The sequence below is a fragment of the Nicotiana tabacum genome, chromosome 23, assembly GCF_000715075.1.
Source record: "Nicotiana tabacum cultivar K326 chromosome 23, ASM71507v2, whole genome shotgun sequence".
In the NCBI taxonomy this organism is placed as follows: Eukaryota; Viridiplantae; Streptophyta; class Magnoliopsida; order Solanales; family Solanaceae; genus Nicotiana; species Nicotiana tabacum.
Window position 1 is genome coordinate 17,540,511 of NC_134102.1, and position 18,798 is coordinate 17,559,308.

The window sequence follows — 18,798 nt, forward strand, 5'->3', positions numbered from 1 at the left end:
TTGGTAATCAAATTTCAACTTGCATGTCATGATTTCAGTAGTTGCAAGTGAAGCATGGCCAAACGCAAAGAATGTAAATATAAAGAGCACAGATTGGTGAGTCATGATGTACAAAACCAGGCAAGAAAGCACTATTTAAATGTATATACGATAGAAGGTATTGATTGTAATGACATTAACGTTTCAACTTAAATTATGCAGTGAGCCTAAGCCCGAAGCTAACAGAAACTGTGAAGGGAAAATTGAGCCTTGGGGTGAAAATTCTTCAGGTTGGAGGGGTGGAGAGAATATTCAAGGGAAAGTTTAGTGTTAGAGATGATGAAAAGCTATTGAAAGTTTCTAAATGCTATTTATCAACGACATCTGGTTCAATGGCAGGCCTTCTCTTCATCTCTACTGATAAGATTGCGTTCTGCAGTGAGCGATCAATAAAGCTCTTTGTCACGACCCAAAATCTCACCTGTCGTGATGGCGCCTATCTCAATACTAGGCAAGCCGACAATCTCAATAAACTCCCATATCTTTTATGTTTAAAAACAAAATGATTAAATTCAGCGGAAAAAAATTCATAAATACATATATAAACACTCCCAAAATCCGGTGTCACTGAAAAATCTGGAAATTATGGTCCATAATAGTCTGAGACCAAATACTGTAAATAAAGAGATAGGGAAGGAGAGACAAGGTCTGCGAAACACGGCAGCTACCTCTGAATCTCTGAAAAATCAACTGTGCGAGAGAATCAACACCCGCTATGTCCGGGAACACCTGGATCTGCACACAAAGTGTAGGGTGTAGTATGAGTACAACCAACTCAGTAAGTAACAATAATAAATAAAGAACTGAAAGTAGTGACGAGCTTCTCAGCTAAATCCAAATACAGTACTTTCCAATATAAAAGAGTAGGCATGCTCGCAAGTTCAACATTTAAGATTTCACTGAAATTTCATATCGAGTTTGACCGAAATTGAAAATAATATTTTTCCAAAATCTTCAAAATAGTGATATATGACAGCTGAAATGCAGCAAATAATGAAATCAATGCATCCTCTCAGAGTAACAGTCACTCAGTCCTCCCATTCACTCCAACCTCACAGTCACTCTTTTCTTACAGTCACTCTTTCCTCACAGTCACTTATCACTCGGCACTCGGCACTCGGCACTCACACTCAGTAGGTACCTGCTCTTACTGGGGGTGTGTACAGACTCTGGAGGGGCTCCTTCAGCCCAAGCGCTATATCAAGCCAATCATGGCATAAATCAATAAACATGTTGCGGCGTGCAGTCCGATCTATAAATATTCTCACAATTAGGCCCTCGGCCTCACTCATTCATCAACCTCTCCAGTCTCTGGGGCTCTCAGAAATCATGATAAGCAGCCCAAAAATAGTGATATGATGCATCAATAATAATTAAGAGAGACTGAGGTATGATATAAAATGAATAAACATGACTGAGTGAAAAATTACAATTTGAACATATTATTCAACCACAAAAATGACCCCAATGGGTACCAACAATAACAGCATATGCCTAAGCATGATTTTTAATACGAGTCTCAACTCAATTTTCTCTAGCACGTAGAGAATGTACGAATATCAACAGATTATTCAACTATACAGTCCCATGGAATTTGACCAAATCACAATTCCTACAGTGCATGCCCACACGGCATCACCTAGCATGTGCGTCACCTCAAAACCAATCACATAACACATAATCCGGGGTTTCATACCCTCAGGACCAAATTTAGAACTGTTACTTACCTCAAACCGTGTAATTCTTTATTCCGCTATGTCCTTGCCCCGCGAGTTGGTCTCCGAAAGCCTCGTATCTAGCAACAATTAATTTTATTCAGTCAATGCCAATTATTGTAATTAATTTCATAAGAAAATATTAATTTTTTAATAAAAATCCGAAATTAATTCAAAACTCGCCCGTGGGGCTCGAGTATCATAACCCCACAAAATTTACAAAACATGAACGCTCATCCAACCACGAGTCCAACCATAAAAATTTCACCAAATTTCGACATCAACTCGACCCTCAAATCTTCAATTAAAGTCTTTGAAGATTTCTACCATTTTCAACCCAATCTTTACCCATTTGAACTCAATAATCTTTCCATAAACCTTATTGGTATGTGTATATATAAATAACACTCTAAAACTCAAGAATCATACTTTTAATTACCCATCTTTACTCCAAACCCGAAATTGAAGAATTGGAGAAAGAAATTCGTACCTCTTTAAAGCCCTAGCAAGATCCTTGTGAAATCTTCAAACCTTGAACAAGAATTGATGGATAAATGACTAAGTCTTCACTTTCTCTCTCTAAAATGCTCTCACCTCTCTCTAAAATGTCAGATTTTGGCTAAAAAATGAGCTTCAAGGGCTATAAATTGAAGTTGGGTCGGGCTATAAATCGAAGTTATACGATCGCATATGCGATCGCATAACAGTTATGCGGCCCGCATACCGGCCACATAATTTAGCCTCCAAAACTGGGCATGATTGACCCGGCATGCGGTTATTATGCGGCCCGCATACCTATTCTGCAGTCGCATAATGCACCGCAAAACAGGTCTGCGGTCACATAGTGCACTGCAGATTTTCCTCAAATCTTGACCCTCTCCTAATCCACTCTGCGACCAAAAAATAACCCTTTTTCCGGGAAAAATTTTCCTTTACACATCGGTGCATTATTCAACCCAAAAATGGCAACCTTAACTTCTACAATCTTTGTACTAATTGATCTACCTCGGCACCATAAAACCTTAATTTCCTTAGCAAAATTTCTTCTGGGTCGTTGCACATAAGTCAATATCCGGTCAACCGTTTCAACTTAAATTCTAAAACTTGGAACTAAGTGTTCCAAATCATTCCAAAACCTAACCGGACCCGAACCAATTACCCCGGCAAGCCAAATAATAACCGTAAATCACAATTTGAGTAGTAAATTACATTCTCCCCCTCTTAAACAAACGTTCATCCTCGAACGGCTTAGAATCATTCCTGGAGTCTCAAATAGGTGTGGATATTTGCTCTGCTTCTCCTGCTCAATCTCCCAAGTAGCTTCTCCGATAGGCTGGCCTCTCCACTACGCCTTCACTGAAGCTATGTTCTTTGATCTCAACTTTCGAACCTGCCGGTCTAACATGACCACCAGCTCCAAATCATAAGTCAAATTACTGCCCAGTTGCACTGTACTAAAATCCAAAATATGAGACGGATCCCTGACATACTTTTAGAGCATGGATACATGGAACACTGGATGAACACCTGATAGACTGGGAGGCAAAGAAAGTTCATAAGCCACTTCTCCAATTTTCTTAAGTAACTCAAAAGGCCCAATATACCGAGGGCTCAACTTGCCCTTCTTCCCGAACCTCAACACACCCTTCATTGGTGAAATTTTGAGCATAACCTTCTCCCCGAACATGTAAGCAACATCACGGACCTTTCTATCGGCATAACTCTTCTGTCTAGACTGCGCTGTGCGAAGCCTCTCCTGAATCACTTTAACCTTCTCCAAAGCATCCTGAACCAAGTCAGTACCCAATAGCCTACCCTCACCCGGCTAAAACTAACCAACCGGAGATCGACACTGTCTCCCATATAATGCCTCATACGGAGCCATTTGTATACTCGACTGGTAGTTGTTATTGTAAGCAAACTCCGCAAGTGGCAGAAATATATCCCAAGAACCTCCAAAATCAATGACACAAGCACGTAGCATATCCTCCAATATCTGAATAGTGCGCTCGGACTGCCCGTCTAATGAGGGTGAAATGTTGTACTCAACTGAACCTGTGTGCCCAATTATCGTTGCACTGCTCTCCAAAACTGTGATGTAAATTGCGTGCCCCGATATGAAATGATGGACACCGGCATACCGTGTAGGCGAACAATCTCGCGAATATAAATCTCAGCCAACCGCTCCGAAGAATAATTAGTACCAACTAGAATAAAATGCGCGAATTTGATCAACCGATCTACACGATCACCCAAGACGCATCAAACTTCTTCAATGTCCGTGGAAGCCCAACTACGAAGTTCATGGTAATACGCTCTCATTTACACTCTGGAATTTCAAGTCTTTGAAGCAATCCTCCCAGTCTCTGATGCTTGTACTTTACCTGTTGACAATTTAAACACCGAGCTACAAACCCAACTATATCTTTCTTTATTTGCCTCCATTAATAGTGCTTCCTCAAATCCTGATACATCTTTGCGTCACCTGGATGAATGGAGTACCGCAAACTGTGAGCTTCCTGGAGAATCAATTCACGCAAACCATCTACATTAGGCACACATAGCCTTCCATGCATCCGTAATACACCGTCATCCCCAATAGTGACCTCATTAGCATCACCGTGCTGAATCGTGTCTTAAGGACAAACAGATGAGGATCATCAAACTGGCGCTCCCTAATGCGATCATATAAAGAAGACCGAGAAATCACACAAGCCAAAACTCGAATCGGCTTCGAAACATCCAATCTAACAAACTGGTTAGCCAAGGCATGAATATCCAAGGCTAAAAGCCTCTCTGCTACCGGTAAATATGCTAAGCTGCCCAAACTCTCCGCTTTACGACTCAAGGCATCGGCCACCACATTGGCCTTTCCGAAATGATAGAGAATTGTGATATCATAATCCTTAAGCAACTCCAACCACCTTCGCTGCCGCAAATTAAGATCTTTCTGTTTAAACAAATGCTGTAGACTCCGATGATCAGTGTAAATCTCACAATGGACCCCATACAAATAATGCCGCCAAATTTTCAAGGCATGAACAATAGCTGCTAACTCAAGGTCGTGGACCGGATAATTCTTCTCATGTACCTTTAACTGTCTGGACGCATAGGCAATCACCCTACCGTCTTGCATAAGCACTGCGCCGAGACCAATACGCGATGCATCATAATACACAGTATAAGACCCTGAACTTGTAGGCAACACCAATACTGGAGCTGTAGTCAAAGTTGTTTTGAGCTTCTGAAAGCTTTCTTCACATTCATCTGACCACCTGAACGGAGCACCTTTCTGGGTCAATTTAGTCATAGAAGATGCAATAGACGAGAAACCCTCCATGAAACGACGATAATAACCGGCCAAGCCGAGATAACTCCGAATCTCAGTAACTGAAGATGGCCTGGGCCAACTATGAACTGCCTCTATTTTCTTTGGATCCACCTTAATCCCTTCACTGGACACTATGTGTCCCAAAAATGCCACCGAACTAAGCCAGAACTCTTAGAGAATTTGGCATAAAGTTTCTTCTCTCTCAGTCTCTATAGTACAATATTCAAGTGTCGTGCATGCTCCTCCTGGCTACGTGAGTACACCAGGATATCATCAATAAATACTACGACAAATGAGTCAATATATGGTTGGAATACACTATTCATCAAGTGCATGAATGCTGCTAGGGTATTTGTTAGCCCAAAAGACATCACAAGAAATTCATAGTGACCATAACGAGTCCTAAATGTCGTCTTTAGAATATCCGAATCCCGAATTTTTTGCTGGTGGTACCCAGATCTCAAATCAATTTTGGAGAATACCCCCGCTCCCTGAAGTTGGTCAAATAAATCATCAATACGCGGCAAAGGATACTTATTCTTGATTGTCACTTTGTTCAACTTCCTGTAATCGATACACATCCACATAGTACCATCTTTCTTTTTCACAAATAGAACCGGTGCACCCAAAGGCGACACACTAGGCCTAATAAACCCCTTATCAAGAAGTTCCTGAAGTTTCTCTTTCAATTCCTTTAACTCAGCTGGTGCCATAAGATACGGGGGAATAGAAATGGGCTGAGTGCCCTACACCAAGTCAATACCGAAATCAATATCCCTATCAGGCGGCATACCCGGCAGGTCTGCAGGAAATACATCAGGAAAGTCTCTCACTACCGGTACTGAATCAATAGTAGGAGTATCTGCATCAACATCTCTCACAAAATCCAAGTATGACAAACACCCCTTCCCAACCATATGTTGGGCTTTCAAATAAGAAATTACCCTACTAGGAACATAATCTAGAGAACCTCTCCATTCAACCTTTGGCAACCCCGGTATTGTCAACGTCATAGTTTTTTTCGTGACAGTCCAGAATAGCATGACACGGAGACAATCAATCCATACCCAGAATTACATTGAAATCAACCATATTGAGCAATAACAGATCAACTCTAGTCTCCAGTCCCCCAATAGTTACCACACATGATCGATACACACGGTTCACAATAATAGTATCGCCCACCGGCGTAGATACACGAGCAGGTGAAACTAAGGACTCACAGGACATATCCAGATAATGAGTAAAGTATGATGACACATACGAATAAGTAGAACCAGGGTCAAATAATATAGAAGCCTCACTATGGCACACTGAGACAATACATGTGATCACTGCATCTGAGGAAACAGCATCTGGCCTGGCAGGAAAAGCATAGAATCGGGCCTGACCGCCACCTGATCGGCCTCCCTCTCTTGGGCGACCCCTAGCTGACTGACCCCCACCCCGAGTTGGCTGGGCGGGTGGTGAAGTAACTGGTGCTGAAGTCGTAGTCTGACTCCTCTGCTGCACTGGACCTCCCGAGTGACGAGGAAACTGTCTCCACATATGCCCAAGTTCCCCGCACCCAAAGCAGCTCCCCGGTATTGATGGTGGTATAGACTGAATCGGGCCCTAAGAATCAGGATAACTACTAGAAGCACCCGGTGCAAATTAACCCTGAACTAAACAGCACGGGGCGTACTCTGGACTGGAAGGGCACTGAGAGATGGCTGACCCTGATGAGAATTGTATGAACCATGGCTGGATGATGCACCATGGTGAACTGGATGACCCGTCTAAGTGTATCTATAAGGACGACCCCTACCACAGTAAAACTGACCCTCTGAAGGAACACCGCTAAAATCACCTGGTCTACGAGGCCTCTTGGCCTCCCTCACTCCACGTACGTGGCTACGAACCATCTCTATCTGTCGAGCAATGTCAACTACCTCATCAAACGTAGCACCCGGTACTCTCTCCCGATTCATAAATAATTACAATTGATATGTAAGGCCATCAATGAACCTCCTAATCCTCTCCCTATCAGTGGGAACCAACCAAATTGCGTGATGATCCAACTTAAAAAATCTCATCTCGTACTGTGTCACACACATGCCATCCTGATTTAACTGCTCAAACTTTCTGCGCAGCTCCTCTCTGCGAGACTGCGGCACGAACTTCTCCAAAAAGAGAACGGAGAATTCCTGCCATATAAGTGGTACTGCACCAACTAGCATGCACCTCTCATAAGCCTCACACCATCTGAAGGCAGCCCCAGAAAACTGAAATGTAGCGAACGAGACACCACAGGTCTCCAGAATACCCGCTGTCCGTAGCATCCGTTGGCACTGTAACGACCCGGCCGGTCTTTTTGAGTATTACAACCCCGTTTTTCCATTTACTTCTCAAATTGTACTTTAAAGTTGTTGTGTGAATTTCCGGGGTAATTGGTTCGGGTCCAGTGAGGTTTTGGAAGGAATTGGAACACTTAGTTTCAAGGTTTAAAGCTTAAGTTAAAATAGTGATCGGATACAGACTTATGTGTAAATGACCTCGGATTCAAATTTTGATGATTTCAATAGCTCCGTATGGTGATTTTGGACTTAGGAGCGTGTCCAAAAAATTATTTGGAGGTCCGTAGTGGAATTTGGCTTGAATTGCCGAAAATTGAATTTTTGGGAAGTTTGACCGGGGGTTTGACTTTTTGATATCAGGGTCACGATTCCGGAAATTTGAATAGGTCTTTAATGTGAAATGTGACTTTTGTGCAAAATTTGAGGTCAATCGGACGTGATTTGATAGGTTTCGGCGTCGTTTGTAGAATTTAAAAATTTGAAATTTATAAGGCTTGAATCCGTGTGAAGTTCATATTTTTGAGGTTGTTAGGTATGATTTGAGGCCTCGAGTAGGTCTGTGTTATGTTATGGAACTTGTTGGTATGTTCGGACGGGGACCCAAGTGCCTCGGATAAGTTTCGGATGGTTAACGGATTGATTTTTGAATTTGGAAGAGTGCTGGAACTGAAGCCTTCTGGTGTAATCGCACCTGCGGAAAAGTAGTCGCAGGTGCGACCTCGCAAGTGCGAGTAGGGGTACACTGAAGCGAGGTGCATAGATGCGGAAGATGCTTCGCAGGTGCGGAATCGCACCTGCACGAGAAAGAGCGCAGATGCGGGCAGAGGGTTGTGAGGCATTGGTCGCAGGTGCGAGGGAACATTCTGCACATGCGTGAGCGCAAATGCGGACAGATGCGCGCAGAAGCGAAAACTGGGCAGACGAGTGGAGTCCGCAAATGCGACATTTTGCTCGCACAAGCAGATGCGCAGGTGCACAAATCTTGTCTGCGGATGCGAAAATCGCTGGGGCAGAACCTTAAATTCAAGGGTTCGACATTTTCACCCATTTTCTTTTTCGGATTTTGGAGTTCGGGTTGGGCGATTTTGGAGAGGAAATTTTTTACACAACTTGGGGTAAGTTTTCTTAACTCCCTTGTGATTATATTCCATGAATTAATCTTCATTTTTGGTGTAAGATTATTGAATCTTCAAGAGAAATAGAAGAAAATTTCTATAATGTCACAAAATGACTTTTTCAAGTTTGAATACCGATTTGGAGTCGGATTTAAGTGAAATTAGTATGGTTGAACTTATAATTGGACGGGTTATCGTATTTTGTGAGTTTTGTCGGATTCCGAGACGTGGGCCCACGGGTGATTTTTGGGGCGTAATTTTGGATTTTTGGAAAATATTAATATTTTGATATGGAAATAATTCCTATAATTTTTGTGAGCTGAATCAAATTAATTGTGACTAGATTCGAGCCGTTTGGAAGTTGATACGCGCATAATGGAATTTCTAGAGCATTGCTTAGCTTGCTCGACATTGGATTTGGCTTGTTCGAGGTAAGTAACTCTTCTAATCTTGGAGTTGAGGGTATGAACCCTGAATATATGTATTTTGTGAATTGTTGGGAGGTGACGCACATGCTAGGTGACGGGCATGTGGGCGTGCTCTATAGAAATTATGACATAATTGTTTCTGGGGAATTTTATAGTTAAATAATTTTGGCATTTTCCATGCGGTTTTATGTGTTAAAGAAATTCAGATGAAAAGCATATTAAAAATCATGTTGAGACTATGTGCCAGTATTATTGGGACTCACAGAGGTCATATTGCTGTGAATTATTATGTTAAATTAAAAATTCATACTCACTCATATTCATTTCATTGCATATCATATTTCAGTCTCTATTGTTATTTATTGATACATCATATCATCATTTTTAGGCTTTTTTTTATGACATTGTGAGCCCGAGAGACTGGAGAGATTGATGACTGAGTGAGGCCTAGGGCCTGATTGTGAGGATGAGTGTGGATCGGGGTTGCCCGCCTGCATCATGCTTTATTATTATAGAACGTGAGTTGTCCGTGCTGCACGTGAGTTGTCCGTGTAGATTATAGCTTTATGGCTGAAGGAGCCCATCCGGAGTCTGTACACACCCCCAGTGAGCGCAGGTACCTAGTTAGTGCGAGTACCGAGGGCGAGTGCCGAGTGTCGAGTGCTGAGTGACTAGGAGGCATGAGTGATTGTGAGGTATGCCCGAGTGGCAAGAGTGATTGTGAGGTATGCCCGAGTGGCAAGAGTGATTGTGAGATATGCCCGAGTGGCACGAGTGACTGTGAGGTTTGCCCGAGGGGATGTATATGAGTGATGTTCTGCCCGAGGGGCTGTTTATGATTTTATCACTGAGTTGCATCGCATTGGCATGCACACATGACATACATGCATAGAGATGTATATTTCCTCATGCTGTACAACATCACATCATTCATGATTTCTCACACATTTTGACAGATGGGCATAGTGATGCATTTGTTTTACACGGGTTATCCTGAAGGAAAATGAAATACCCTATTTATTATTGAAAAGATTTTTGGAGAAATTTATTGTTTTCCAACTATTCATATTATTGGCAACTTCGGGAAACGATTTGGATTTTCAGTGATGTATTTGAAAGATAAAACTACTATTTTTTTTTAAATCATGATTTGGCTGAGTATTTTATCCCTGAGTTACTTTTGGTATTATTTGCTTTATGTTATTATGGATTGTTGTGGACTATTGATTTTGGACCCGACCTTGGTGGAATCTCGTCACTACTTTCAACCTACGACTAGGTTTGTTACTTACTCAATACACGGGGTCAGTTGTACTGATACTATACTTTTGCACATTGCGTGCAGATGTTGGCTGTTGTTGTTGTTGTGCTCGATGGTTACGGGATTTGAAGATGTACCTGCGTTCCTGTTGTAGCTGCCTCTTGTTCAGGGTAGCCTTAGATTTATAAAAGCTCTATTTATGTATTATTCAAACAGACTATGTATTTATTTCATTTCCGCTTTGTATACTCTATTGTTAGAAGCTCATGATTTGTACTACCAGTTTTTAGGGATTGTATAAGATCAGGATCTTTATTCACTTAAATTGCTTTAATAATTATTATTGAAATTGGTTATTTGGTAATTGGCTTACCTAACAGGATGGGTTAGGTGTCATCACGACTAGTTGGATTTTGGGTCGTGACAAGGTGGTATCAGAGCTCTAGGTTCATAGGTTCTACAAGTCATGAGAAAGTGTCTAGTAGAGTCTTGCGGATTGGTATGATGACGTCCATACTTATCTTCGAAAGGCTACAGGGCACTTAGGATATATACTTCCCATCTTTCTTTCCTTATGGTGTGAGAATGATTCAACTTGAGACAAAAAATCTTTGAATTCCTTCCACGTATTCGTATGCGCACATGAGCGCTCAGTATCAGTTGTGTATCGCCGGCTTGTGATTCAATGAACGATGTTGGAGATGTGTATTCTGTGTTCTGGTGATCGGCCAATCTGGAGGACTTGAGGCCAGATTTAGACCACAGCTTAGGTTCGGTAGCTTTAGTTGTGTGAACTTATACATTTGGACTCATATGTCCAGTAGTGTCCCTATGAGTGGAATTTGTGGCTTGATGAACGGTTGAATAGCTATATGATGAGCATGATGTGACTACAGAATGTGTCCAGATGAGTTTGTTGGGATGTTAAAAGGACTATTGGGTGCTTAATTTCTGTCTAGATGTGACTTATAGTCTCGGGTTATGAGTATGTTGAAGGATCTTTCACGTTGTTAAATTGTGGGATAAATTAAATTCTCATTTCTTGTTAATGAGTTTGGACTCAGAAAGATTAAGTGATTGCATAGTAATTGTGGTTGCGAAAGGGTATAACAAGATGCCAATTTGAGGCTGAGCAGGTGGGTTATCTCCTGCATAGTAATCTACGTAGGTGTGTTCCTTATAATGTTGAGTGGAGAGTTTCTTTTCTACCAGCTGAGGGTATGTGTTCAGATTTGAATTTGAAACTGGTTGAGAAAGTTGAATTGACTGTCAAGAGAAATAAACGCATGCTTAGCAGATGATTGAGGTATTTTATGGTTGGTGTTGCATGAGCTTGAGAAAACTTTTTGTTGAACTCAATGTAGTATCATGGCAGTAATATGGTATGGGTGTTGTGATTAGTCTCGGGTTATTTGGATTGTGAAGAATCTTTCACGTTGTTAAATTGTGGGATAAATTAAATTCTCATTTCTTGTTAATGAGTTTGGACTCAGAAAGATTAAGTGATTGCATAGTAATTGTGGTTGCGAAAGGGTATAACAAGATGCCAATTTGAGGCTGAGCAGGTGGGTTATCTCCTGCATAGTAATCTACGTAGGTGTGTTCCTTATAATGTTGAGTGGAGAGTTTCTTTTCTACCAACTGAGGGTATGTGTTCAGATTTGAATTTGAAACTGGTTGAGAAAGTTGAATTGACTGTCAAGAGAAATAAACGCATGCTTAGCGGATGATTGAGGTATTTTATGGTTGGTGTTGCATGAGCTTGAGAAAACTTTTCGTTGAACTCAATGTAGTATCATGGCAGTAATACGGTATGGGTGTTGTGATTAGTCTCGGGTTATTTGGATTGTGAAGGATCTTTCACGTTGTTAAATTGTGGGACAAATTAAATTCTCATTTCTTGTTAATGAGTTTGGACTCAGAAAGATTAAGTGATTGCATAGTAATTATGGTTGCGAAAGGGTATAACAAGATGCCAATTTGAGGCTGAGCAGGGGGGTTATCTCCTGCAGAGTAATCTACGTAGGTGTGTTCCTTATAATGTTGAGTGGAGAGTTTCTTTTCTACCAGCTGAGGGTATGTGTTTAGATTTGAATTTGAAACTGGTTGAGAAAGTTGAATTGACTGTCAAGAGAAATAAACGCATGCTTAGCGAATGATTGAGGTATTTTATGGTTGGTGTTGCATGAGCTTGAGAAAACTTTTTGTTGAACTCAAATTAGTATCATGGCAGTAATACGGTATGGGTGTTGTGATTTATTGAATGAAATGATCTATAGCTTTGAGCCAAGTGGGGGAGCCTGCTGCAGATGGCTTAATTTCATGGTTATATAGTAAATTTTAATTTTGGTCTGAGGCATACTTGTGGGTTAGCTATGACTTGCAGAAGTTGAGATCGAGGATGACTCGAATAAGGAAATTCCTGGTTAAGGATTATATTGCACGTATGAGTAAATGAAATTCGCGGGATGAGTGAGTTGTTATTGGTGAATGATGTAGTGCGCAGGAGTATGAATTTGATATGTGATGTTAAAGTAGAGTTACTTCTTTGAGTGTTGTGGTGCTAATGGGGCACATGTCTTTTGGCCCATTTGGGCGGTACAATTAAATTTGAGCAAAGTGGGTGACTCCCGAGAAATGTTTAGTGGGTTTGAGAATTATATATAGCAATTGAGAATGTTTCCGGACTTGTGTATGGATAAAATATGAGATTTGCGTTTGATGGTGCCTGGACTTGCCAAAATTCTATATGACTATGGATTTTACATTTTTGTATAAGGAAGGTAAGAAGAACAATTTAAAATTCACATAATGTATTCTCAGAGTGAGTGTTATAGTTGTGGTATTTTTTTAAGGTGCTTAAGAAGAATACAGTTGATTATGGGCCGTAGGGCATTGTGGTTCTATGCTAAGGTTTGTAGGGTAAGTTGTGGTTAAAGATCATGGTATTTTAGCAAGAAGAAGTATCAATCTGAAGACAAATTCGGAAGGGACTCAGAGAAAATAGGACAACTGGGTAGTAGGTTGGATCAGTATGGTAACAGATAAGATCGATTCTTTGGATGCATATGATGTGGGGGTTTTCTACAGGTGCTTTGTGGCAATACACCTAGACTTGGCGACTTGCGTGGCTTGGTCGAGTTAGACGAATTTAGTTTTAAGGGCTTGATTATGTGCAAATAGATTCCAAAGTATTCTTGATGGTTTCTATCGGTGTGGAGAACGTGTTGTGTATTGTGATTTCCTCCTGAAAATAAGCAAGAGAAAGGTTTCTAACTAAAATGGTATGTAAATTATTGGTGACTCAAAGTTGATAATAAGATTCTTGTGTTTTTCACATGATGGCAAGATAGATGTTATGTGTTGTACGAAAGCTAGATTTTCATGTACAAGGTGGCAGTACAATCTTGAAAAAAGGTAAAGAATGTTGGACAACATGGACGGTTTCAAATAACTAGATGAATACTATTACTACTTGGTGTTGTATGAGAAATCGGCGGACTTCAGAAGGCGCATTGTATTTTGACTTACGGATGTATAAATTAGTATTGCGGTACTCACATGGTTGATAGACTGTTGATATTCAAATTTTGTCAAGTGGTACGGAAGAACTTTTAAAGTATTTCTCGTGGGATGATCGTGCATGAGAGAAGTGTTAGGAATTCGGGTGGTGGAGATGGAATCAAATATGGTGATTCGCGTGTTCTATGGATTTGGAGATTGGGAGTTCCCAGGAGCAGATAGTTTCATGGTTGTGGACTGTGAAGTTGTGGCCGGAGCTAGCCAGATGATGAAATGTGTTATGATTCAGTCATTATGGATTTTTGGAGGGATTTTTATCTATTTGTGGGTAACCCGAGTTGATTTGGGTGTCCATAGGTAGGCCCAATTAAGATGTGCATTCTACACCGAGTCGGAATGGTTGGCTCCATACTGCTATTATTGAGGGATGTGTCATTCGATTGATGTTGAACTTATTTGTGTTCTCAAATGATCTGTGAGTTACTCCTTTATGCTACGAGGAGTTGTGATTCATTGGTTATGTGCACAGATGGTGCGGTTCTATTGAGCTTTATAGCAGAATTTGAGTGTGATGAGTACTTGGGTATTGCATGATGGATAGCGTAGTGGTTATGTCCTTTCAGGTTTTGTGTGGTATTTTTGTCATTTACCTCTCCGTCGTTATTAATTTGGAGCAGGGTGGCTCGGAGTATATAACATGAACCTCGTGTAAGAATCGGGTGATGGTTCTACGGTGTATGATGGATTTTCAGCATTTCGTTGTGGAGGTACTTGTTAATCTGGCGGGGCAGTTCTCTCATTTGAGTTATTTTCCATGACTGGGTACATTTGAATTGTTGGGTATTGGTGCACGGATGGCACGAGTTGTGGCTCTGAGTTGTATTGGTGAGTCATGTCTATGGAACAGTTGTGTTTAGTAATATAAGGTCATTGGACCTAGAATGGGTACTATCAGGTTTGATTTTGGTATATTCGGGAGTATAATATTGAAAGTCGGCTCAGAAAAGGATTATGGTTCTAGTTGGGGCGAGAGGGCTCCGTGACTTGTTGATCTGGTAAGTGGTCATGAAATTTTGCGTGTTTCTTTTATTATCAACATTGTACAAGGGTTTTGGGATGAGGTTTGGTTCGATATGGGTTTAATACTAGTATGCAGTTGGTTTTGGAGTAGTCACTGCGATCAAGAATGGTGTTACGAGCATGCAAGTTGTGTAACATGTTGGTTAATTATATCTGTGGTTATAGTTATAGCTCGATGCAACTTGTTCGGACTTATGCGGTGTGTAAATGTAAGATTTGTGTCTTGAAAGAAATTTTAAAGGTTGGAAATTAAATTTCAAGGTTTATGGGCTAAGGTTAAATTAATAATTTTCAGTCGCATTGTGTAGTCAAGCCTATATGGGATATGGTGACGTGGGTTCACACCCGGGTACATGTGTGGTAAGATGGAACAGTGATTTGATGGCTTGGAAATAACTCTTGGCACGTTCGAGGACGAACGTATGTTTAAGAGGGGGAGAATGTAACGACCCGGATGGCCATTTTGAGTATTACAACCCCGGTTCCCCATTTACTTCTCAAATTGTACTTTATAATTATTGTGTGAATTGCCGGGGTAATTGTTTCGGGTCCAGTGAGGTTTTGGAAGGAATTGGAACACTTAGTTCCAAGGTTTAAAGCTTAAGTTAAAATAGTGAGCGGATGCAGACTTATGTGTAAACGACCTCGGATTCGAATTTTGATGATTCCAATAGCTCCGTATGGTGATTTTGGACTTAGCAGCGTGTCCAGAAAATTATTTGGAGGTCCGTAGTGAAATTTGGCTTGAATTGCTGAAAGTTGAATTTTTGGGAAGTTTGACCGGGGGTTTGACTTTTTGATATCGGGGTCGGAATCCGATTCCGGAAATTTGAATAGGTGTGTAATGTGAAATGTGACTTGTGTGCAACATTTGAGCTCAATCGAATGTGATTTTGATAAGTTTCAGCGTCGTTTGTAGAATTTGAAAATTTGAAAATTTATTAGGCTTGAATCCGTGTGTAGTTTGTATTTTTGAGGTTGTTAGGTATGATTTAAGGCCTCGAGTAGGTCCATGTTATGTTATGAAACTTGTTGGTATGTTCGGACGGGGACCCGAGGGCCTCGGGTGAGTTTCAGATAGTTAACAGATTGATTTTTGAATTTGGAAGACTGCTTGAATTGCTGAAAGTTGAATTTTTGGGAAGTTTGACCGGGGGTTTGACTTTTTGATATCGGGGTCGGAATCCGATTCCGAAAATTTGAATAGGTCTGTAATGTGAAATGTGAAATGTGACTTGTGTGCAGCATTTGAGCTCAATCGAACGTGATTTGATAGGTTTCAGCGTTGTTTGTAGAATTGGAAAATTTGAAAATTTATTAGGCTTGAATCCTTGTGTAGTTTGTATTTTTGAGGTTGTTAGGTATGATTTAAGGCCTCGAGTAGGTCCGTGTTATGTTATGAAACTTGTTGGTATGTTCGGACGGGGACCCGAGGGCCTCGGGTGAGTTTCAGATGGTTAACGGATTGATTTTTGAATTTGGAAGACTGCTTGAATTGCTGAAAGTTGAATTTTTGGGAAGTTTGACCGGGGGTTTGACTTTTTGATATCGGGGTCGGAATCTGATTCCGGAAATTTGAATAGGTCTGTAATGTGAAATGTGACTTGTGTGCAACATTTGAGGTCAATTGAACGTGATTTGATAGGTTTCAGCGTCATTTGTATAATTTGAAAATTTAAAAATTTATTAGGCTTGAATTCGTGTGTAGTTCGTATTTTTGAGGTTGTTAGGTATGATTTAAGGCCTCGAGTAGGTCCGTGTTATGTTATGGAACTTGTTGGTATGTTCGGACGGGGACCCGAGGGCCTCGGGTGAGTTTCGGATGGTTAACGGATTGATTTTTGAATTTGGAAGACTGCTTGAATTGCTGAAAGTTGAATTTTTGGGAAGTTTGACAGGGGGTTTGACTTTTTGATATCGGGGTCGGAATCCGATTCTGAAAATTTGAATAGGTCTGTAATGTGAAATGTGACTTGTGTGCAACATTTGAGGTCAATCGAACGTGATTTGATAGGTTTCAGCGTCATTTGTAGAATTTGAAAATTTGAAAATTTATTAAGCTTGAATCCGTGTGTAGTTCGTATTTTTGAGGTTGTTAGGTATGATTTAAGGCCTCGAGTAGGTCCGTGTTATGTTATGGAACTTGTTGGTATGTTCGGACGGGGACCCGAGGGCCTCGGGTGAGTTTCGGAGGGTTAACGGATTGATTTTTGAATTTGGAAGACTGCTGGAACTGAAGCTTTCTGGTGTAATCGCACATGCAGAAAAGTAGTCACAGGTGCAAGCAGGGGTGCGTTGAAGCGAGGTGCGCAGGTGCGAAAGATGCTTCGCAAGTGCGGAATTGCACCTGCGCTAGAAGGAGCGCAGATGCGGGCAGAGGACTGTGAGGCATTGGTCGTAGGTGCGAGGGACAATTCCGCACCTGCATGAGCGCAGATGAGGACGGATGCGCGCAGAAGTGGAAACTGGGCAGGCGAGTGGAGTCCGCAAATGCGACATTTTGCTCGCACAAGCGGATGCGTAGGTGCGCAAATCTTGTCCGCAGATGCGGAAATCACTGGGGCAGAACCTTAAATTCAAGGGTTCGACATTTTCGCCTATTTGTTTTTCGTATTTTGGAGCTCGGGTTGGGCGATTTTGGAGAGGAAATTTTTCACACAACTTGGGGTAAGTATTCTTAACTCCCTTGTGATTATATTCCATGAAATAATCTTCATTTTTGGTGTAAGATTATTGAATCTTCAAGAGAAATAGAAGGAAATTTCTATAATGTCACAAAATGACTTTTTCAAGTTTGAATACCGATTTGGAGTCGGATTTGAATGAAATTAGTATGGTTGAACTTGTAATTGGATGGGTTGTCGTGTTTTGTGTGTTTCGTCGAATTTCGAGACGTGGGCGCCACAAGTAATATTTGGAGCGTAATTTCGGATTTTATGGAAAATATTAGCATTTTGATATGAAATTAATTCTTATAAATTGTGTGGACTGAGTCAAATTATTGTGACTAGATTCGAGCCATTTGGAAGTTGATACACGCAGAATGGAATTTCTGGAGCATTACTTAGCTTGCTCGACATTGGATTTGGCTTGTTCGTGGTAAGTAACTCTTCTAATCTTGGGGTTGAAGGTATGAACCTTGAATATATGTATTTTGTGAATTGTTGGGAGGTGACGCACATGCTAGGTGACAGGCGTGTGGGCGTGCACTATAGAAATTGTGACATAATTATTTCTGTGGAATTTTATAGTTAAATAATCTTGGCATTTTCCATGCGGTTTTATGTGTTAAAGAAATTGAGATGAAAAGCATATTAAAAATCATGTTGAGGTTATGTGCCAGTATTATTAGGACCCACAGAGGTCATATTGCTTTGAATTATTGTGTTAAATTGAAAATTCGTACTCAAACATATTCATTTCATTGCATATACTATCTCAGTCCGTGTTGTTATTTATTGATACATCATACCATTATTTTTGGGCTATTTTTTATGACATTGTGAGCCCGAGAGACTGGTGAGATTAATGAGTGAGTGAGGCCGAGGGCCTGATTTTGAGGATGAGTGTGGATCGGGGCTGCCCGCCTGCAGCATACTTTATTATTATAGCACGTGAGTTGTCCATGCAGCACGTGAGTTGTCCGTGCAGATTATATCGCTTGGGCTGAAGGAGCCCCTCCGGAGTCTGTACACACCCCCAGTAAGCACAGGTACCTACTGAGTGCGAGTGCCGAGTGCTGAGTGACTTGGAGGCATGAGTGATTGTGAGGTATGCCCGAGTGGCAAGAGTGATTGTGAGGTATGTCCGAGTGGCAAGAGTGATTGTGAGGTATGCCCGAGTGGCACGAGTGACTGTGAGGTATGCCCGAGTGGCACGAGTGAATGTGAGGTTTGCCCGAGGGGCTGTATATGAATGATGTTCTGCCCGAGGGGGTGTTTATGATTTGCTTTACTGAGTTGCATCACATT